The sequence below is a fragment of the Desmodus rotundus genome, chromosome 12 (genome assembly GCF_022682495.2).
Source record: "Desmodus rotundus isolate HL8 chromosome 12, HLdesRot8A.1, whole genome shotgun sequence".
Classification (NCBI taxonomy): domain Eukaryota; kingdom Metazoa; phylum Chordata; class Mammalia; order Chiroptera; family Phyllostomidae; genus Desmodus; species Desmodus rotundus.
In genome coordinates, this window is record NC_071398.1 from 11,132,677 (window position 1) to 11,156,335 (window position 23,659).

Genomic DNA, 23,659 nt, shown 5'->3' on the forward strand with positions numbered 1-23,659 from the left:
TACAAGTATGAGTTAAACACTTGGATAATGTAATACTATGCTTTTCAATAAACATTTGTCATTATTCGTATTTCATAATTTCCCATTCCCTTTGTTGATTTAGTGTTAAAATAGTCCTTTGACCACTTCTTATCCTTCTTTAGGGTGCCTGACACATGACCTATGTTAATCTTCTTTCTCATTCTTTGAGTTATATATTCTTTTACATAAAAATTTAAAGAGTAAAATAATCTTCACATAAGTGAAATGCTGTATCTGTTGAAAAGATGAAGCCTTGACAGATAGCATGAAGAAGAAACTATGGGAATTTAAAGATTGTTTAGTGGTAGAAGTCCAGCATTCATTTATTTCCTATGTGAATTTCTCAAGCATGTGTGGGACATTTAATAAGTTCCAAGTCTTAAGTAATAGAATGAAGACGAGGATTAGATATATCTCTTGTCCTCAATGAGCTTATCATACCAAAGGAGAAAAATAAAAGCATAGAAGCTCAATACATATTAGTGACTTTACAAAAGCTTTTCCTTTTGCTTGCCATGTTGGCTTATGGTGCTATATTCCCCTTTGCCATCTACAGAGTATTTTCTGTGTCTGGCTGGATTTCTTCCCATCACCTACTGCTTGAACTACTCTGAAGCATCTGTCCCACTTCCAAATAGTTTCGTCTTTTTCCCTCTCATCCTCAACTCTTCCAAATGACCTCTGCCTTGATAGCTTTTTGCTGAGCCAGAACCAAACACTGGCAACATAACATTTTTGCTAAGAGTTGAGCTTAGATTGAGTTTCTGCTTCACAAGCTTATTCCTGAGATTCTGGGTACCCAGGGAACTTCTGAGTTTAAGCCAAAAGACAAACACACTGTGGATTAGTTTAGTATTCTGCCATTCAAATGTTGTGACTATTTGGAACTTGGATTCTATGTAATTCTCTTATAGATGGAAAGGGGCCATGTTTGGGGGTAGGATTGGGAGCAGAGGAATAAGGAAAGAGGCTGAGGGACAGATGGAGGCTTTCAGAATCTGGCAGGGGTCTACTGCATCGGATAATACTCAGGGCAGGAAGTGGAAATCTGCAGTCACAGTACTTGAGGTGAAGTGCTCTTTGCAGGAAAAAAAGTAGTAGCAAGCCTAGAAATGGTACCACAGTCATGGCTGACATCAGATACGAGGCCAAGAGGATCTTGGGGCAACAGATCTGTCTGTTACGTCCGTCATCATGAAAACTTTTCAATGGGTAAATTTATGCTTTAAAATTCAGATAATCAATGACATTTCTCTTCACATAAATTTAACTAAAGAGTCAATTTAAACATACTTTTATCCCAATGAAAATAAGTGGTTTAAACTGATGAAAGTTCTAACTAGATATGCATTTGAGGCAAGAGACTATTTTATTCAATCTTGCATCTTAAATGCCCATCATAGTGATTGACATCTGAAAGATAGTTGATACAAATATCTGTATACATAATAACATTTAAATCATTATAAAATCCAAAGGGGCAGTCACAGCTTCAAAGCTACAATATGAGAGCTGGAGGAAACGTTTGAGATAGCCAAGCAGTAACAATACACACACACACACACACACACACATATACACATGTATATACATATACATATATATGTATTTTATGTAGCTTTTCAAGGCCCATAGAGTAAGAATGACTGACCAAAGGGCTGTGTCTTTAGTCCTATGAAGAGAGGAGTGCAGGGCATGATTAACAAAGTCTGCTCAGGGTAAAAGAAGAGAAAGTAGGAGCATTAGTTTGATGTGTTGGCTCTTCCTCATTCTTGTCTTACATCCCCACTTTAAAGACCTTAAAGTAAAATAATTATTTGTCTGAGTCCACATAATCATTAAGGGCATTGATTAGGATTTAGAGGTTTTTTGGACTATGTTTCTTTAAAGCTAAATGATGAGGTCGAAGGGGAAATTAAGTGGAGATAATAGGAGTGTCTACTTGGCAGATTGGTGATGGCCGTGGACATAATGAGTGGGAAAGACTTGGGGTAGAGTTAGAACTCACTATTATTGGAAATTAAAAACAGACTGTTGCAGCAAGGGTTTTCTGAGTCAGAAAAATGTAGGTGATGTGCAATCAAGTGAGATGAACTGTGCCATTTTTTAGGGCTAGTGAATAAGAACTGCCTGTGTTTCGGGAGAAGAATCTTGGCTAAAATATACTAGAAAAAGTGCCATCTGCTGTTCCATTGTCTGCCTGTAGAAAAAGGACTTGAGTTAAATCTCAATTGAAACAGAACAGCTGAGGAAGCACGTTGCTACAGAGCAGGACAAAATTGAGGAGAACAAAGAAGATTGGGCCGCTTCTCCAAGGTTTGCCTGAGGGTAGCATCCTAAATCCAGGTGACCAGGCCTAACTACAAAGAGTGTGGTCACAGCCAGACGACACGACCAGTCGGGAGAACTCTGTTAACTGCTATGAATAGTTCTCTTTCTTGTGGTTTCATGGAGAAAGTATTCTAAGCTTCCAAGACTTAGAATCTGTAACCAAACCCATCAAAGCCTATAGCTAGAGCAAAAAGGAAGTCTAGGTGAACTGAGAGCTAAACTGGGCATAAAGAAAGAAAATAAGGGCTTGTTGTGGGTGAAGCGAAGGAATGACACAAATATTCTGAATAGACTGATGCCTGCACTGTGTCCCAAAGGAAGGTGACAACAAGGTGTCTGTCCTTCTTGCACACTCCACTCTGGCCATCTGGAGGGTTCCTTTCATCCATACAATGTCACATTTAATATATGCGGTCATGGTGGTAAATTCACCATGAGAAACTGGAATAATCTATTACCCACAGATGTTATATTTCTGAGGCTACTGACTGCATAGGGTTAAAGAGTTTGCTTTGCCCAGGAGCTAAAAGTACAGGGTCCAGAGGAAGTAAGACCTGTTTGAGTGTGGTGGGTAGGGCAATAATATGGGTGTACTAATTTATAGTTTTAATTTGAACATTTCACCTAAAATGTCATATGGTGTGCTTGAGTGTGATATTGTTAGGTGACAGAATTACAGGCTTATGAGTTGGTAATAAAAGATTTTGTAATAAAAAAAGGGGCATCCTTTGTGTTGGGCCCTGTAGAAGGAAGGCACTAAATGCACTTTGGGGGTCTCCTTAAAACTTATTTCTCTTTTGGAATCAGAGAAAATTCAATGCACACATTAAAAATTAGGAGGATTTTCTTTAGTTAAAATATCTGCAATATATTTCCACACACTCTTGATCCTCAAAGTTGTTCAGATTTTAGTTCAAATCCAATCTTCTAGGTACTAGCTATATTAGAATTCAGCAAGACACTTCAACTTGCTAAGCTTCCGTTTCCTCATTTGCCAAATGAGGTTAATATTATTTGTCATGACTTATTTATGGGACTTTCCCAGAGGCATAGGAGAGAATGTATGGAAAAAATAATTTGTGGACTATAAAGCCTAAAATAATGGAAGCCACTAAATAATTGTTTATAGTTAGAGCTTAGATTTTTACTTTCTATGTCTATTTCTGTCTCTATATAATGCATACCTGTTCCATACCAGGCTGTATAACCATCACGCACAAACATTTGCTTAATCCTCTAGTAATCATCTGGGATCCAGCTTCATTAAAACCAGAATGCTTACTTTTAATGACTTCCCAAAGTTAATCTGGAATTTCAACCCATACCTTCCAACATAAAGCCTACTGCCTCTTTTATGCGAATCTTGGTTACATAGTATGTGTTGCAGTAATGGACCTCAGAGACTTAGAGTTGCTTGGACAGTGCCATAGGAATGATGGGCCTGTAATATTTCAGAGTACATTGTCCATCCCTTTTTACCCAGCCGAGTGCTACTTGGGAGTCATGTCCTATTTCTAAAGAAAACTGCAAGAACATTCACTGGAGAACGGGCCAGGGAAGATGTCCAGGAATCACTTCCTTAGGCGTGACGTGGAATGCAGTAAACCCAACGGTGTTTCAGTGGTTTTCGCTTTTCAGAGCCAGTGTGGATGCACAAACATCTCGGAACACTCTTGTTTTCATCTCATCTGTTGCAGCTGTTCCAGGAGCAGCACCACTGACTTCCAAAAACAAGTAAAATGTCTAAGATTATATTAATTTGCCTTACATCACACACTGCGTTGAGAGGACAAATAGCTTTTGGTGACTAGACGGTTCTATTCTAACATGAGAAATTATCTTTTATTACAAGTGTAATGGTGTACACGTCAACTCTGAATGATTTTCCAGGAACTGAATGTTAAACCACAAAAAGCCTCCAGCTTTGGTAGCTGGGTAGAGTCATGCCCCCTTCCCCAGCTCTCAGTCCTTTGTTCTGGGGTGGGATCCAGCCTATAGCCAGGAATGAAGCACATGATTCACGCCCAGCCAATCAGAGCATTGCAACCTCCTAACTGCAGTGATTGGTTCAGATAGGGGCAGGTGATGCAATAACAACCCATGAATTTCACTAATGTGTTTTCCTTGAATTCCATGGAGATGATTGTTAATATTTCAGTCAAAATTACCTGAGAATATTTAGGCTAATGCTGCTATAAACGTTTTTGACAAAATAAGGAAAGCCAAGGTAGAGAAGCTAAGCTCTGATAACATTTCCAACAACATTTGCTATGAAAATTTTCATATGTACAAAAAAGGTAGAGCTATTTTATTGTAATCACATGATTGTCAACCACTTGGATTCTAAGATTAACATTACCCCACAGTTGATTTTTCATAAACCTGTCCATGTATTCATCCTTCTCTCTACTCATCAGTCCATTTAAAATTCTGATTACACAATGGAGTTCAATGCAGCAGAGAGAAAGAAGGAGCTTATACCCTTTGCAACAGCATGGATGGAACTGGGGAGCATTATACTAAGTGAAATAAGCCAGACGGTGAGGGACAAATACCATATGATCTCACCTTTAACTGGAACATAATCAACAGAAGAAAAAAGCAAACAAAATATAACCAGAGACATTGAGGTTAGGAACAATCTAGCAATAGCCAGGGGGGAGTGGGGAGGGGACAGTGAGGAGAGGGGCTTACAGGAAATACTATAAAGAATACATGGACAAAATCAAGGGGGAAGGTGGAGGTGGGGGAGGGAGGGGGGTTCGGCTGGGGTGGGGTGGAAGGATGGGGAGAAAAGGCAGACAACTGTAATTGAATAACAATAAAAATTAAAAAAAATTCTGATGCACATCAACGTTAAGTCACACATAAAACCTTAATGACTTTCCTAAGCCCTGTATCTGTCTATGATGGAAGACAGAACCTCTGCTGGCATTTCAGGGGCATTAATCAATAAGTCCTCCTTTTCCAGTTTGATTTAAATGGTATCATTAAGAGTTTTATTTTATCTTATTTTATTTTAAAACCTAGTGAGTTTTTTAAATGGCATAGTGAGTTATTAAATTAATAGTTGTACATAATTGGATCATTGTCTTCTGTCCTTACATGTTCATAAAAAGTGTGAATAATGAAGAATATTGTTAAAAAATTATCCCAATAAATTCATTTTAGTGACCCCGACAACATATTTCCATGAGCTATTCCTGGAATATATACCTGTATTTTCAAAAATCTCTCCATTTGGTTAAATTTATTTTCAGGAGCCAAAACTTTGTCCTAATGGGATAATATATATTTATTGTAAATGCTTTTAGTGAGTGGCACTGTGGACAATTTTCCAAATTACTGAAAAGGTTATTTTGGAATTACTACAGTTCCTAAGCCTGCAAATGCATTTACACTATCAAATTTTCATAGCCTATACATCATAATGAGATCATGAAGAGATTATGAAATATCGAATATTAGTTTAAGTGACTTCTAACATTAAAATGACTCCGTGGGGATTTTTCCAGTATGAAACTTTGAAATCTCTTTGTAAAAATCCTGGCCAGAGAGCTCTTATAAATATCTTTTAATGTTTGAAGTCAATATTTGAATGTTTTGAAAACTTCTATATTTCTTTATAAATATTATATGAGTTTTTACCACTGATGCCATTTAAGCATGTGATAAATCTACACGATAATTAGTGGAACACTGTCCATGGAAAGATGGAAGGGTTATTGTTTTTAAATGCTGGTTTGCTCAGGCTAGCCTAATAAAAACATCAAAAATTCATGGAGCCTTTAGTCACTTTTATTACAGTTACTGAATATAAACAGCTAGAAGTCAAAGGTCATTCACAAAATATTTTGCCATGTCTTTCTTTATCTCAAACTTAATGTTAGTGAATGAACATGCAATGGGTCTTCTTTGCACACTAATAATTTCATACATAAAAGTAGTTGCCAGTATCACTTGGGATTTTCTATCCATAAGCTGACCCTCGCCGTGCAGCAAAGGAATCAGTCTACTATATTGATAAAAATAATGCTTTCTCAAATAGTTATTATTTAATGATGGCTAACTCTGTAGCAGGCAGCATTCTAAGAACATGCTGTCTTATTATATTTATTTTTAAATTTTTTATTGTGGTAAGAACATTATTAATATGAGATCTACCCTCTTACTAAAATTTTAAGAGTACAATATAGTATTATTGACTACAGGTTTCATGTTGCACAGATCTCTAGAGCTTTTTTCATTTCCTCTTCCTTAACTGAAACTTTATGCTTGTTGAGTAATTCCCCATTGATCTCTTCCTCTATCCCACTCCTTGATTCTATAAACTTGACTATCTAAACTATGTCATATTAAGTGGAATCATGAGTGATATTTGTCTTTCTGTGACTGTTTATTTTACTTAGCATGATTATAACCAAAAATGCAGGTTTGGCTGCCTGCCACGAGGAAAGCCAAACTCAAGAGACAAGTGCTGGCACAAAAGGAAAGAGGTTTATTCAGGTGCCACGACCTGAATGGTATGGCAGACTGGGAGAATGATAGACTCTCCTCTCAATGACCATCTCCCTTCCATCTCACCATGGTTCTTGTAGGGGTGGGGAAGGGAAGGCTTTTTTCCTATCCAATTATCTTGCTGTCTTTCGGAGCACTGAGACTCTCTCCCTTCACTTTTCTAGCTTTTGGAGTACTGGAGCACTGCCCGTTCATCTTTCTGGCTTGTGGTGCCCGGGGGGTAAGTACCTCCCCCTGTGCCATCTTGGCCAATGGGGGAGCCAGGGCTGCAGCACCAGCCAACAGGAAGCCTGGAGATGCCGCAGACCTCAGCCCACCTCCTGACGGTGGACACAGTGCCTGCACATCCAGGGGAGCCAGTTGGGGTCTGTGGGGTTCCCCTAGATTCTGGGGTGCCAGCACCCTCTGCACAGGCCCTGTGCAGCCCACCTCTCTGAAATGGCCAGCCAGGCCTGGCACTGACTGATGGCTGCCTATGGTAACACGATGTCTTCAAGGTTCGTCAAGTTGTCACATGTTGCAGAATTTCCTTCTTTATTAAGGCTGTATAGTATTCTATTGTGTGTACATACCGCATTTCCTTTATCTGTTCATCTGTTAATGGACATTCAGGTCTGTTGCAACACTGTGGCCTTTGTAAATAATGCTACAATAAACATGGAAAAGCTAATATCGTCCTGCGCTCCGCATCTAAAATCTTTTGGATAAGGACTCAGAAGTTTGCTCGCTGGATCACATACTGGTTTCCTTTTTAGTTTTTGGAAGAATCTCCCTGCTGGTTTCCATAGCAGCAGCACTGCTGCTTCTGTACAGCAAAGGAAATAGCCAACAGGGTGCAACGTCAACCTACCGAGTGGGAGAACATATTTGGAGACCTCATAATTGATCAGGAGTTAATATCCAAAATACACTAAAAACCCAATTTAAGAATGAGCTAAAAACCTAAATAGTTATGTCTTAAAGGAGACATATTAATGGCCAAGAAGTATAGGAAAAAATGTTGAATATCACAAATTGCCAGGAAAATGCAAATCAAAATCCCAGAGACCTTTCACCTCATGCCTTTCAGGATGGCAATCTTCAAAACCCCCCAAATACCAAGTGCTGGGGAGATGTTGAGAAAGTAGAACTCTTGTATGCTGTTAGTGCACACTGTTACATTTAATATTTCACTATAACATTTGAAGGTAAGTATTAATGCCCCCATTTTACAGATGAGGAAACAGAGGTAAAAGGAGTTTACATAATTTATTCGAGGTCACACAGGTCAAAATTGTGACCTACTTGACTTTCAAGACAACGATCTTTTTAAAAAAATTTTTATTGTTATTCAATTACAGTTGTCTGCATTTTCTCCCAATTCCTCCACCCCACCCCAGCCAAACCCACCTCCCTCCCCCACCTCCACCCTCCCCCTTGATTTTGTCCCTGTATTCTTTATAGTATTTCCTGTAGTGCCCTCTCCCCACTGTCCCCTCCTACTCCCCCCTGGCTATTGTTAGATTGTTCTTAACTTTAATGTCTCTGCTTATATTTTGTTTGCTTTTTTCTTCTGTTGATTATGTTCTAGTTAAAGGTGAGATCATATGGTATTTGTCCCTCACCATCTGGCTTATTTCACTTAGCATAAAGCTCTCCAGTTCCATCCATGCTGTTGCAAAAGGTATAAGCTCCTTCTTTCTCTCTGCTGCATAGAATTCCATTGTGTAAATGTACCATAGTTTTTTGATCCACTCATTTGCTGATGGGCACTTAGGTTGCTTCCAGTACTTGGCTATTGTAAATTGTGTTGCTATGAACATTGGGGTGCATAGGTTCTTTTGGATTGGTGCTTCAAGACAATGATCTTTATAAATATGTTTTTCAAACAGGAAAACATGAGTCAATCAAGAAAATATCTGCAAACACCCCAGATGCCAAAGCCACTGGTGTGAAAGGTGCTTTGCTTGATATTAATGCCAGACACTCTCTGTCTATGATCACATCAGTCTCCTGCAGGCACTGATGTGAGTGGCAGAAGCTGGTCATAATGTGGTCATGAGGATCCTAATTGTCCTTAATGTAAAAATAATGCCCCATAATAGAAGTCCGAACATTATAGAGAGAACTGGAGGGCCCCATTAAAAACAGACCCAGACACTCGGGAATCTGTGGACTGAGTGTAAAAGTATTCCAGGGAGAACTGCTGTGAAGGTTAGAGTGGAAATGCCAGTGCCGCCAGACATCATATATTCTCAATAAATGGGCAATGCCAATTTTGTAGTGTTTTAATAATAGCAGCCAACAACTACTGTTTTTCCCCCAGGGTGATTTGGGAAGAAAAACCCCAAACTATTGCTGGGTCTATTAAAACTGGCCAGTCTGATTGAAGTTAAGAACAATCTAACAATAGCCAGAGGGGAGTGGGGAGGGGACAGTGGGGAGAGGGTTTTACAGGAACTACTATAAAGGGCACATGGACAAAATCAAGGGGGATGGTGGAGGTGGGGGAGGGAGGTGGGTTTGGCTGGGGTGGGGTGGAGGGATGGGGAGAAAATGCAGACCACTGTAATTGAATAACAATAAAAAAAAAAGAAAACAAAAACTGTCCAGTCTGTCTTTTGTTCTTTTGAGCCAGACATCTGATGGGCTGACATGATTATATTGTCTTTTTCTCTACTTTTATAAATGTATCTGCCAGATGCACCAACTCCGTGACCTCGAGTCATGGGAAGAAGACTAAAGTGGGCTGGCAGCTGGGGATGGAAGACACTCTCTGTTATGAGGTTCATCAGTGAATGGATGAACTTGTCAGCCAGTTAGTTATTCAGGAAACTGCAGAGTAGCGCCCTGGCTGGGTGGCTCAGTTGGTTAGAGCATCATCCTGATGTGCCAAGGTTGTGGGTTTGATCTCTGGTCAGGGCACATACAAGAAGCAACTGATGTATCAATGAATAAGTAGAACAACAAATCATTATTTCTCTCTCTCTCTCTCCAATTAATAAATAAAATTCAGGAAAAAAAAAGAAAACTGTATAGTAGACCTTAGAAACCATCACAGCGTTAAAATAGAAACACATCCCTGGACTCTATACCCTCCCCTTTCCTCTTTATTGGTTTATAAGCATTTACTCCAGAAGCATCAACCCCATAAATCAGTGTTTTATGTTTCATTTTGTTAGTTTCTTGTTTTAAATACACTCCAGTCTTACAAACTAGTTTAACACCTGCTTTTTTCAGGGGAAACCAGTCTGAGGTGGAATATAGTTCATGTTTCTTTCAGGAGCAGTGCTGAATAAGTCAGTGGTTCTACAATAGGGCTTATTAAACATTTACTATGTGCCAATAATTGGCTAATCTCTGTAAATACAATGTAGAACCGGAAGACACTAATTCCTTCCTGTGGTGGCATCTATGGTGTAATGCATAAGAGGGCAATTCACATATGTTGCCCCTTCCTTGGCCAACCTCTCTCTCTAAATCTAAAATAGTTTTTTTCAAGAGTAAGGGAAAGTGAGTCATGGTCACTTAGAATACTAAATCTGGAAGATGTTGAAATTTGGGGATGACAAACATCTATCAGGAAAGATACAACTCCTAAGCCTATGCCCATGGCAGACATCACTAATGGATCCCTGCAACCTTCCTCAATGATGCTCTGTGTGACTGGTACAGCATGACTTTCTAGATAGGTACTATCGACCGCTAGAAAAAGACATACAAGGTTTGTCTTTTTTTGCTCTCTTGATGTACTTCACTTAATCCTGTTTTCCAAATATTATAATTGGCAACTACAAAGGTCAAATACACCACACCAGGTGATGCAGTTCAGCACGTGCAAAGCTGAAAACTAGGTTAGGTTCGCCTAAACCTCAATACGATGGTCTTGTCTATCCCATCCCATTCTCGGCTCACTGCCAAGGGAAAGCACAAAAATGAAGCACATCCTGCAGAAGATACATGTTTTAGAAAAGAGACTTTATAATGATTAATACTGGAGTCAGAGTATGACTGCTTAATCCTACTTTTCTTTTTTACAATTCTGGTCCATCTAATTTCTTCCTGTCTGATATTGTAAGAAAAGAGGACTTGCCTTCACACCCAGGGATGAATATGTAGATCTACTTTTTAATGTAAAGTCTTGGAATCGTGATCAATGTCATCTAATTCTCAATGTTAGCCTCTAGTGTGCTAGTTAAGTATAGGGGGTGCACCTGCCTCTTGTACGACACAGGATATTTCTTACACCCAGAATTGTTCCCATTTTTCCCTTCGATTTCCCACATGAGTCTTACATTTTAAGTGAAGTGAAATAAGCCCCATATCCCCATCACCATGTAATTGAAGAAAATAAAATGAGTAGTTTTATATTGTGGTTGTACTTTTCAAAAACCCTTCCAAAACACAGTCCCAAACCACCACTAATATCTTAGCAGCTGCGGTTAGAAGACTCCTTAGAGGCCTGTAGCAACTGTCTCCCAGAACCCAAGAAACCATCGTCAAAAGCACTGAAAAACTGAAGTCATTTCATCCAATCTACAGCCACACTGTTACTTCCCCATCATCAGTCCCAGCGACATCAAATCATTGGTACTTAGGATTTAGTATTGGAGAATCTTCCAGTGCAATTTCCAAAACACGGTGGATGGAAGTTACAGGATGTGGTGATGAGATCATAGGAGAAATGGAAACCATATGAGAACCCAGTAGCTGTTCATGCTTTGGGATTTGGTTTTCTTTGGTTCCTTGTCACGTTCTACAGTTCACCAGGGCAGTCACTGAGCAAGTAGGTAAACGAGGCTGCACCTGTATCCTCATTGGGAAGATGGGTAATAACGCTAAATGATTACGTATAAATTTACTAAGCATCTGTACTGACACGCACAAGAGTGGGCAAAAGTAGGTTTACAGTTGTAATGCAAATAAATAACACAGTAATTCATAAATAATAATACAAGGATAAACTGTTTCATGTACCTGCAACAGTAAACCTACTTTTGCCCACCGTGCTAGTATGTGCTCATTGAATACACATTTTGTCTCTGTCTGGGACATTCATTCATCTGTCTGGCATGACAGCTCCTTAGAACCTCGTTTGCAGTGGTCAAAGTGGGTAAAGAGGAATAGAACAGTGTGCGAGTCTGTTAGTGATGATAAGTAAGGAGAATGTGAGGCACCAGTGTGCACAGGAATGCTAACGAGCCCTCTGCCTGTTCCTCTTCCCCGCTAGCATCCTCGCTCGGCCACAAGTGTCTTTTCCTTTCACTGCTAAGTCAGAAATTGTTATTAAGCCATTTTTTGCAAGTCTTTGCTCACCCTTGAGAGAAATAGTCCCAAATTGCAAGCAGGAAGCAGGCTTTTTATTTTATTAGAATATAATTTATTATTTAAGAATAATGAGCAGCGTGACCTTCGTCTTTGGTCATTTCCAGCCATGTGGTTCTGTGTCACTCCCAGCTCTGAGTATTTAACTCTAATTTCTCACTCAGTGACAAAACTCCAGATTTGTTGGAACAAGTTCAGTATTCAAAATGAAACGGGCTCCTTATATTCCTATGAAACAAGGTACCCCAAGGCCCTGATGAATTTCCTATTTCCATATGCACCAGATTTTCACATTCTGAAATATTTCTTATGGGAACACGAGAATACAGTTATAATTAAACTTAAGTAGCAAAACTATATTTAACTCCCTCTCTGGGATACATTCTGGAGAAATAGCCTTGAACACAAATCCTACATTCGTAGGCACCCGGAGGTCCCAGAGTCAGAGAGGCACCTCTCCCATTCCCCATCAGTTTGAGCTGACATCATTAGTAAGTGGAACAAAGACACGCTTATCCTGGGCAAAAACAGAGAGGCGTGGACCTTCATTTTGCCCATGTGCACGTTCAACTTTCAAGCCATGTATGTGTTTTCCCAGCTAAGACAGGCAGATTTGCATTCATTTACAAGAATGCCATCTTACTCAGGAATTAAAGAAAAAAAAATTGGCTAAAGAATCATCTGCCACTTGCTCTGTGGAAGAAGGTAAAAGAGTCATCACATTCTGGTATATAAGTAACGAGATGTATCAATTGCTCTCTTTTTTTCAAATTGGACCCAGAAAAAGCAATTTTTGTTCATCAATTACACCTATTACATTAGTTTCCTATTCTAAGGTAACAAATTACCACCAGGTTAGAAGCATGGTTTTATTATATTGTAGTTATGGGACTTAGAAATCCAAAATGAATCTCACTGAGCTAAAATCAAGCAGGAATAAGTTCTTTTTAGTGGCCCAGGGAGAATACCCATTTTCTTCCCTTTCTCCATCTTCAAAGCCAGAAGTACAGCATCTTCAAATCTTTCTCTGACTCTTATTTCCTCTTCTGCCTCCCTCTGCTAATTAGAAGGGCTGTGTGATTACATTGGGCCTGTTGAACAATTCAGGATCATCTTCTCATTTCAAGGAGCGCTGATTAGCAACCTTAACTCCAACTGCAACCCTCATCCTCCCCTACCACGTAACCTAACACTCTGGAGATCAGCACTCAATCCTGGCTTGGTGGTGATTATTTGGCCTACCGTTCCTATCAACCACACATCACTGGATGTGAGTTTAGTTGTTTAGAACGAGTGGAGGCAATGGTGTGCCTAGCACTGAGCTAGAATGACAGACCAATGATGTAGAGAAGGAAATGCGTTTACCTTCAGTGAATTTAATCTGTTATATCGTGCAGCCTCCATGTAAACTATGAGAATAGGTGAGATTGAATGTGACTGGGAAAATGAGACGGGTTTTGGGGGGGGTTGCCTTATTTTCACCAAATTATGCTTTGCACAAACATATGTTTTCTTCGCTGCATTCACTCATCTGTAAATTGAATAAAACAGGTTTTGATTGTATAGGTATTTCATGATCCGTAAGAAGTTTTCAGTTACCTCAGAATTCTGCAACGTAAGTAGGGAAAGTAATATCCAAACATAAAACTGTATTTTAGTAGAAGATGGCTTACCTAAAAGGTAATAAACCTGACTCTAGGTCAAGAGTATTTCTAAAATTTATTTATTTTTCAAAGATTTTATTTATTTATTATCACAGAGAGGGGAAGGGAGGGAGAGAGGGAGAGGAACATCAGTGTGCAAGAGAAACAATTGGTTGTCTCTTGCACGCCCCCAAGTGGAGACCTGGCCCACAACCAGGCATGTGCCCTGACTGGGAATCGAACCAGCAGCCTTTTGGTTTACGGACCAGCACTCAATCCACGGAGCCACACCAGCCAGGGCTGTATTTCTAAAATTTAGATATGTTAACTCTTTAAGAGTACAATGATCATAAAAATCATTTTGGTCTCTAATGTACAGCTTGTAATTTATAAGAAATAAGTGAATTTGCCACATATTTTAGTTTGAATAAGATTTTAGAAGACTTGATTTATGGCTATATCAACTGCCATGATAAAAATTATGGCAGTGGGAATCAACAATATATACCAGACAGAGAAATATAGATGAAACTCACAAACATAATGTTTAATAAAGCCAGACACAAACAATTATGTATTAAAAATAAGATTTTAGTTTGTAGGTAATCTTATCCAATACAAAAGAAGTCAGGATGGCGTTAGGTTTTTAGAGGGTTCAGAAACTGAAAGCAGGCACAGGAGGGGAAGATTCTGGGGCGCGGGTAATGTTTGTTTCTTGTTTAAGTTAATGGCGCTGAAGGAGGTTAGTAAGAAACTAGGACAATTCCTTGGCAAGTGGAATGAGGCAACTGAGACAAATGGTTGAACAAATGGCCGGGATGGCTGAGCAATTAACAGCCAGCTGATAAAACACAAGACCCCATCCTCCTAACTGAAATTGCCTAAGAGCAGGTGGTTCGTCACCATCTTCAGGGATGTAGATAACAAAAACCAGTTACAGCCAGACTCCTCCAAGATGGAGGGGGAAATTGACCAGAGAAGCCCCCAACGCTCATATACCATCATTATAATGAGAACGGACATCACAAGCAGAAAGGGAAACAAGGGGGGATGGAGGTTAAGGTCATGACACTTCCGGAATGGACCATATTAAGAATAACACCTACTTCTCAGTGGAAGGTGAAATCAACATTGCACCCTACAAAGCTTGGAGACAATTGTCTACTGCTACCACCCCCCATCACCCGCCCCGTGAAAACACATAAAATCCCAAGAACGAACTGACTACGTGCACAACTCACTCGTGAATTGGCCACATCTACTCAGATGCATTTGCTTTGCTTCTTTTTTCTACCTGAAAGAAGCAAATGCCTGTCCCCTGTCCTCTTTCTTTTTACTACCTGAATTAAACTTGCTTTGTTCTTACTGCAACTGGCCCTTGAACTTTTTCCCAGTCGAGTCAAAAACCTGGAAGTCACCTTATACACAGAAGGTCCCAGACTGTGTCAGCGCAGGGCCAGCCCCTGGCATGGAAGTGCTCCAGTAACAGTGCCTATGTGAGTGTATTTAGACGCTGAAAATGTGTGGTGTTGCACACTTATCATGTGTGTAGTTTTCGGTATGTATATACTTTCATAAAATTTCAAAAAATGGGTTACCTGAAGATGAGAATATATAAATTTACTACTATAAACCATAAATATTAAATACCACGTATATACTACAATCATCATAGTTATAACGAGAATTTATCATTTACCAACATTTCCCTAAATTATATAAACATTGCAGCATATAGTAATTTTAACAAAATTTTATATATATGTATATATATATTGAGAATTATCTGTAAATCTGAGAGAGGCTTATGGGAAAAATCACCTGCCAATCTTTGTAAAAAATAAAATTGAGAAACTGAAGGGATTCTGTGATTCTGTTCTTTTAATAAGCGTGGTGAACTACCTTTATTGGTCTTCTTCTCTCATTCCCTTTCCAAATTTCTGTCTCAAGTTGAACAGGGGAATCACTAAAGCAAGTTAACTCTACCTCTTAAAATTAATTAAATTTTCCTAAAAAGCACCGATTTCTGAAAGGGCACGTCTGTCTCAAGGGTAATCTGTCCTACCTGCTCGTACACGTAGATCAAGGCCCTCAAGAGCCCAGCCCGTCACACAACCAGGGTATGTTAGCGTGCGTGGAAGGTCAATGCCCTCCCTTTCAAAGCAGGCTAAGCACAGGCGTGATGAGGTGGTCACCAGTGTAAACGATCTTTTAGACTGTCATGGGATTATAGCATAATATACATATTTGTCTCAGGACTTTTTCTTAAAATGATGCCTATTTTGTGGACTAACCCAGGCAAGTGATTCTTTATAGCACTAGCAGACCAGTTTCTAAGAGGCAGGTATACTCCTGTGGAGAGCAAGTCTTTTTATACGTTGGGTGGTAGGGGGAAAAACATAATCTGAGATTGAGAGGATGTCAGTTCTGAGTCCTTAACTTAGCTGTAATGTGAGAAGGCTGGGTGGCGTGATTTTGAGACCTGGGCACATAAGTGGATGCATTAATGGACCACCCAGGGTCTTTCTGCAATACAGACGGTGGGGCCAAACAACACATTCTGTGCTGCCCACGGCATTCAAGATATTAAAGGCTTTTCTGCAGTCTTGACTGTTGCTTTCTTCTTAGACTCTGCCTTTCATCAATGAAGAGTGAGGAGAACCCAGCATACACAGATGCTCAAATTTGTGTGTTAAAATAATAAGTAAATGAATGAGTATATGGAAAAAAAATAAAGTGAAAGGAACATACCAACATAGGTGGCTTTTATGTTGTCTATTATGGCAACGCCTGGGCTACACCCAGCTGGGCAAAACTGGTGCTTGGGTTCAATGACTTAAAACATCTTGAAAGTAAATAAAACCTATGCATGGCAAAGGGACTCCCAGGGGAATTCTGCGGCCTGAACTAATCATCAGGGAGACTGCTTTATGGTCTGAATTATGCCCGACAAGAACTGGGACTCTGAATAATCTGAGTGCTTGGTTGTTTTGTGGTAGATCCATAAACATGCACATTTCTGAAAACAAAAGCATAATCAACTAACATAGATGGTTATTGCCTGGACCACAAACCCAGAGTCCCTGTGGTTACTAAGAAATGAAAAAGAATCACACTTACCTGTCAAATCACAAAGCAGCACAAATGTCACAGTGTCCAGGGGATCATCCAAGGACAGTTGAGACCTTTCCTCTTTTTACAGTATTCCTGTACTTCTGTTTCCAGAACATCTGTTGTGATTCACCATGTTCAAAAAGTACAGGTAATGTGGGGCTGAAGGTAACCAGAGTATTACCCCTTGGGACTCATTATGCAGTAACCCCTTTAAAGTAGCTAGGGGAGTGTTCAGGGAAAGACATCTTCCACTGAGGGCTACTTCAAGTCAGGCCTGGTCATCGTTATGGGCATTTAAAGACAAATACGTTGTCATCTTTGTATTGGAAACATTCTCTGTTCACCATCTGCCTGAACATTATATGGTGTGGACCACACACTTCTGTCAATACTGCTGACTGGCTCTATCCTTCCCAGCAAAAGAAAAAACAAAGAAAAAAAAATCTGAAGTTGGCCTTGAAAAGCAGCTATATCTATTCTCAAATTAAAGCTGCCCTCTGCCTTCTGGGGGCCTGGCGGCATATTTAGCAAATGTAGCACAATCCAAGATAACTCTGATTCTTTGGGAAAATCTCCAGTGGCTTACCAGAAAGAATGCTTTGCCGAAATGGGGAATCCTTGGCAGGCATGGGCTGTGACCACTCTAACATTTTGCTCTTCTGTCTGGTCCTCAGCTGAAAGAAAAGGGAAGAGGCCTTAATTTAGCCTTCAGACAGAGCATGTGTAGGGCAGAGCAAGGAGGTAGGCTAACATTCTGATCTATGCAGCCCGCTCGAGCCCAGTGTGCCGGAGCAGCGGTTGTGGTTTTGCTCTAGACTTGGTCTTAAGCCCAGGAGTCTAGAAGGACATAACTTGAAAATAATTATATGACGAGAAAGTCCAGCTGATCCCTAGGGAAAAAAAGTCAAACCCCTAATTAGGTTGGCTAAATACACACTTCCCTGAATAACAGGTAGGTTCAGAGACAGTTCTGAGGCTAGACCAGAGTTAACAGTGAAAAAGACACTTCTGACCTCAAGAAGATAATGCTGTTATGCATTTGTATATTAATGTTGAAAGAGTTTCAGATGATCAGTTCGCATTTTGGAGCAGCAGAAAGGTTGGAGGCTCAGGTTTTCTGGCTCTGGCCATTTGGGCAATTCAACTAAACTGTTTCTAGATTTCTACATCGATACAAGTAAGAGGAGGATGCTTTGTACCAAGGTAGATTGTTGTGATGCTTAAGTAAAACAACACAATTTCTCATATACGCAAGACCTTCAAATGCAAGGTCTTGCGTATATGAGAAATTACGCAAGACCTTGCGTAATTTCTGTCCTTATCTGTCCTTATTATCATATGAATGGTGCATATGTTTGCTACTGTTGAAATTGTATGTACTTTGGAGATGTCATACAATAAAAATGAATCTTGGACATGTCATCTACTGAGATATAATCGGTGATTCAGCACGCACATCTGTAGCAGCAGCGAAAAGTGCCATATTTCCGGGATATAAAGGACATGCAAGGAGATCACACAGACTCTTTAACCCTAGATACCAGACTGCCTGGACTGCACTGTCCTCCTTGGGCCTCGATGTGGGTTCTCTTCAATTTTTGCTTCTAAGTTTAAGTTTATAGGAAAACTGTTGATTTTTTCAGGACAAAATGTTGTTTGACATGGGAAGAGGTAGCGTAAGGTCCCAAAACATTGCAACATTTAGACTCATAATGACCTTGACTTAAACCAGAGTGCACTGCTTTCCAGTTATGTAACTCCAGATGGTATTCTTCAAATTTATTATCTTCCTTCTTCATTGGTAGATTTGGGGATATATATATATCCCCAAATATATCTATATCTATATCTATATATCTATCTATATCTATATCTATATCTATATAGATATATAGATAGATATATATACAGTTTATATCTGTATATAATTATATGTAATTATATATTTATATTTTGTATATAATTTCTCCCAAGACAGAACTTTTAACATGGTTAATATTCTCACCTGATGGGAGGTACTAAGGGTAGTGGGTAGGATTGTCAGTGATTAAATTGACACTCTTCCCGACTGTCTTTAGTATGCTTCTGTAATTTTAGCAATGTGTTCTCTTGAGAAGGGAGAAGGGGGTTCTAATAGAAAGCAGGAGCACACAGGCGATAGGAAATGTAAGGTAAAACTTAAGAGAGAATTAATTTGTTTTTCATACTGCCCCGGTTTTCTCCAGGATGCTAAGCTGTACTAACAGAGAAGGGTATTTGAAGGGCAAGTTCTGCTTTCTGCCTGTTGATCATCATGCTCCCTGTGGACCACGATGAAACCCAGCCCTGGTCGTGGAATAAGCACTGTCATTGACAATGTTGTGTTTTGGATATTTAGAAGAAGTCGTGATGTTTTATAGGGACATCTTTTCCCTCATGACTTCTGACCAACTCTCTCCAGCAAAATCTCCTACCATATTCTCTCCATATTTTTGCTGTATTTTCGATTTTCTAGTCATAATATCTGCTTGCATTTATAAATCATCTTTAATACATGCACATGCATGCACACACAGAGAGATATGCATGTGCACACATATCCACACATGTTTTGTCTTGGAGTTCCCTGCAGTCCCCTTGACTAATAGTGGTGATTTCTTTAACCCCGTAATCCCTACCAGGGGTATCCAAAGTTTTGGCCTCTCTGGGCCATACTCGAAGAAGACAAGTTGTCTTGGGCCGCACATTAAATACACCATGACATGTAATGACAAAAAAATCTCACCATGTTTTAAGTAAATTTACGATTTTGTCTTGGGCCACCATCCCAGCCATCCTGGGCTGCGTCGTGGGCCACAGGTTGGACACCTCTGCACTTAGGACTTTTCAGCTCCGCTCAACAAGGCACACTATGTTTTCCTCCCGGGCCTTCGCACAGCATCCCTACCCTTCACGTTCTACCCATGACTATTCTCCTTACTGTCCTTTCACACTTAATTTAAGTGGGTCTTCTTCTGGGAAGTTTGTTTGTTTGTTTGTATTTGGTGGTTTGCTTTTGTTGTTTAAAGCCCCCAGTCTAAATTAGATTCTCTAGTGTTTACTTGTACAGCATGATGACCTTCCTTTCTTTATAATTCTCACTACTGCTCTATCTCTATACCTTATGTTTTAAGTAAGATGCACATTAAAGTGCAAGGGGATATATTTCACATTTCGGATTCTATCCACAGTGCCCAGCATAATTTTTGTGATCCTCTAAGAGGTACATGCCCTGTACACATTCGCTGAAATGAATGAAAAATTCCTTGCTCCATAACTGCTTTCCTATCTACTTCTGAGTACACTGCATTATATCGATAGTAAAATCTAACATTTGCTGAGTTTATATTCCAGGGCCACCTGATTTTTATTCATTATCTCACTTAATACAATATTTCTACGAGTTAATTTTGCCAATCTATTAAGTCATAGAACCTATTATTTTCTAAGACCTTAAGAAAAATAACTATTTTAGGTTCACAGAACTAGTGAAACACTAGGATGCTATTTGAATTCAGATGAGGTAACAATAGATACTGTCATCTTAAGATACTACTACAGCCTTAGCTGACATTTTGATGACAACCTCATAAAAGAGACTTAGCTAGAACCACCCAGCTAAACCACTCCCAGATGCTGGAACTTCAGAAACAGATAATAAATATTTGTTGATTTGGGCTATTGGATATTATTTATTTACCTACTTAAAGATTTTATTTATTTATTTTTAGAGAGAGGGAAGGGAAGAAGAGAGAGAGAGGGAGAGAAACAGCAATGTGTGGTTGCCTCTTGCGTACCACCTAATGGGGACCTGGCCTGCAACCCAGGCATGTGCCCTGACTGGGAATTGAACCAGTGACCCTCTGGTTCACAGGCCGGCACTCAATCCACTGAGCCATACCAGCCAGAGCTATTGGAAATAATTTAATGCACAGGAATACATAATATATAATTCCAAACCCATATTCTGGCTTTTTGCCATCTGTAAAAAGAATCCAATACAATTTTTTTATTCTTTCCACTTTCTTTTTTACTTTCTTAATCAGTTCCAGTCATTGTATTGTTTCTTTTTCTACAGGAAAAATGGTTCTTTACAATGGTATTTGTTTTGCAATGTATGTAAGTCAAGCCCTTATTCTGTGCACCTGAAAGTTATATAATGTTGTATATCAACTATATCTCAATAAAACTGAATAAAAAAAGGATCCAAATCTCCAAAAAATATCAGAACTTGCAGGATTTTTTTCCCTTGAACTATGTGGAATCTTAAAATAAGATGGAACCTTGATATGCTAACTATTGTAATAACGTAGTGACTAGGACAAGAGATGATGTTAACTTGCAAAAGAAGACCTCACTAAGAACAAAAGATAAACTGCTTTCTTGATCTTATATGATGTCCAGAGTAAGGAAGAATACACAGCAAGAGATCAATGCTGATTTGTTCAGATCTAGAAAACGGTAGGAAAGTAGGTTATTATAGGAGGCATCTCTTATATACAAGCTGATAATTCCTGCTAAAAAAGTCTTTAGTTCTATTATAGTTTTCTGCTCATCCTGTCTATTTGTAGAATGGGTTACAACCTACAAAATAATAATATAATTTGAGTTTAACTTTGTTCTTTATATATTTTTATGTTGATTTACTCATGTACCATTTTATAGGGACAGTGAATATTGTAGCAAAAATGTACACTACATGCATTTCTTCTCATTTTCTGTTTAACCTATACCTTGTGATTCATTTTAAAAGGGAGAACAATGAGATTAATCTGCCATAAATGAACTCCTTCACAGGCCACGTATCTCATTTCCATACTGACAACAAATGATACTGATACATTATACAGCTTAGGGTTTTCATAGGTATTCCCACCAGAACTGTCATTGTGCAAACCCCACAAGGCGCTATTTTATATTGCATTTGGGTGTGTGTCTTGCTGAAGAGCTCAGGCCCCATTACCAGGCAGTTCCTACTGCATGTCCATGGAAAAGCTGCATTACTTCTTTATTCTTGGTTTCTTTAAAAAGCCTGGTGTATGAACCATCATCTGCCTCACAGTACAGCTGTTAAAACAACTGAGATAATATCCTACAAAGTGCTAAGTGCTCTGTTTGATAACGAGGAGGCAGAAAATACATATTAGCTTTTCATTACTGAGAAATGCAGTGGGAATTATTTGATTTTAGAATTTCCACCAGGTTACTTCATTTATTAATTCTTTCACTCATTCCCACGGACTCTTTGTCGCACGTGATACAATTAATCATCAGTCTCCCCTGTGATGTGAGCTCACGGAAAACGGGGTCTTAATCATCTTTGGGTTCAGAGCATCTTATACAGTACTCAGTGCCCCACTGCAATGCTAAATGATCTGACAGGTGTTTGGGAACATTCCAATGAGCACTCAAAAACAGAGCCTATTGCTTCTACCTGGTGGCTTGGCTTCAGTGGGAGAAAGGGGAGAATATCGAAGAAATATTCCAAAAATGAAGGCACTCGGGGCTGAGTCTAAAGTAAACAGGGTAGGAGGTTCCACAATACAGTGATTCTCAAATGTGACCTGGTGGATTTTTCTCTCTTATTCAGGGATATGTATATTTTTTCAGTAATTGATAACATGGCACAGAGTAAGAGGGACCTAAGGTAATCCTCTAGAATGTTGACTTTAACTAAATTGATTAGTATGGCCAAAGATGAATTCATGTGAAGGACAGTGTATTAGAGAAAGTAAGAAATTCTCATTTATCTCATGTATCTAGAATATCATTAAACATAGATCTGTTCATTGATCTCATTGATAGAAAGAGAAGAGGCAGGCAAACTGAGCCAGGCTGTAGCAAGAAAGTTCATACACTTAAAGAAACCTTTACACTTTTAGGGCTACTGAATTAAGCGGAAAACCAAAATACGGGTCTAATTGCCCAACTACCTGTGTCCCGTAATTGGAAATATATATTGCACCAAGAGTTCAACGCACGAGTTAGACTATCATTTGAAAATCAAACTAGTCAAGTTAAAGTCATCAACACATGAACAATATTGCTAATGAAAGTGCTTAGTGCAATGTCAATGTTAATTACTGAATGTGAAAATACCCTGAAGTCGTCCTGGCGAATCCACAAACACTTGGACCTCTCTCCTTCGCTTATTCCCTGGAAGACCCTTGGCCAATACGTGTGCCTTGAGCCAGTTTTTGACAGCAGCAATACTTAGTATCAGGAAGACGAAGGGACTTGCTCAAGGCATATTGGGATTTGAGATGCACCCATCGAATTTCTCCGTGTGGAATGATGGCCACCCTACAAGAAGCCACCCTCTTACAGTCGGATTCTTTCTCTCTCTCCTGGTCCATCCCCTTTCCTCCGTGCCCTTATCGTTAAGAGAAGGACAGAGCAAGGAGAAAAGCAAATCTCACAGCATAGGTGTTATGCCTCCCTCTTTACTCCTTTGATGCTGATGAGAAAAGACAACCAATTATTCCAGAGGCCCTTCCGTAGCATGAAACACAAAATGCTGGCCACCCAGCATGTCTGGCAGCAGGGTTAACCCTCGAGTGTCCAGGCTATCTTAATGGTGACCGTCACAGATAAAAGAGCTCTTCTCCCCCAAATCCCTAAGCACGCAAGAAAATCTATTCTCTTTCATGGTTGAAGTTTTAAAAAGATAAAAACATAAGGCCCAGGAGAAATAGAGCAAATTTTCACTG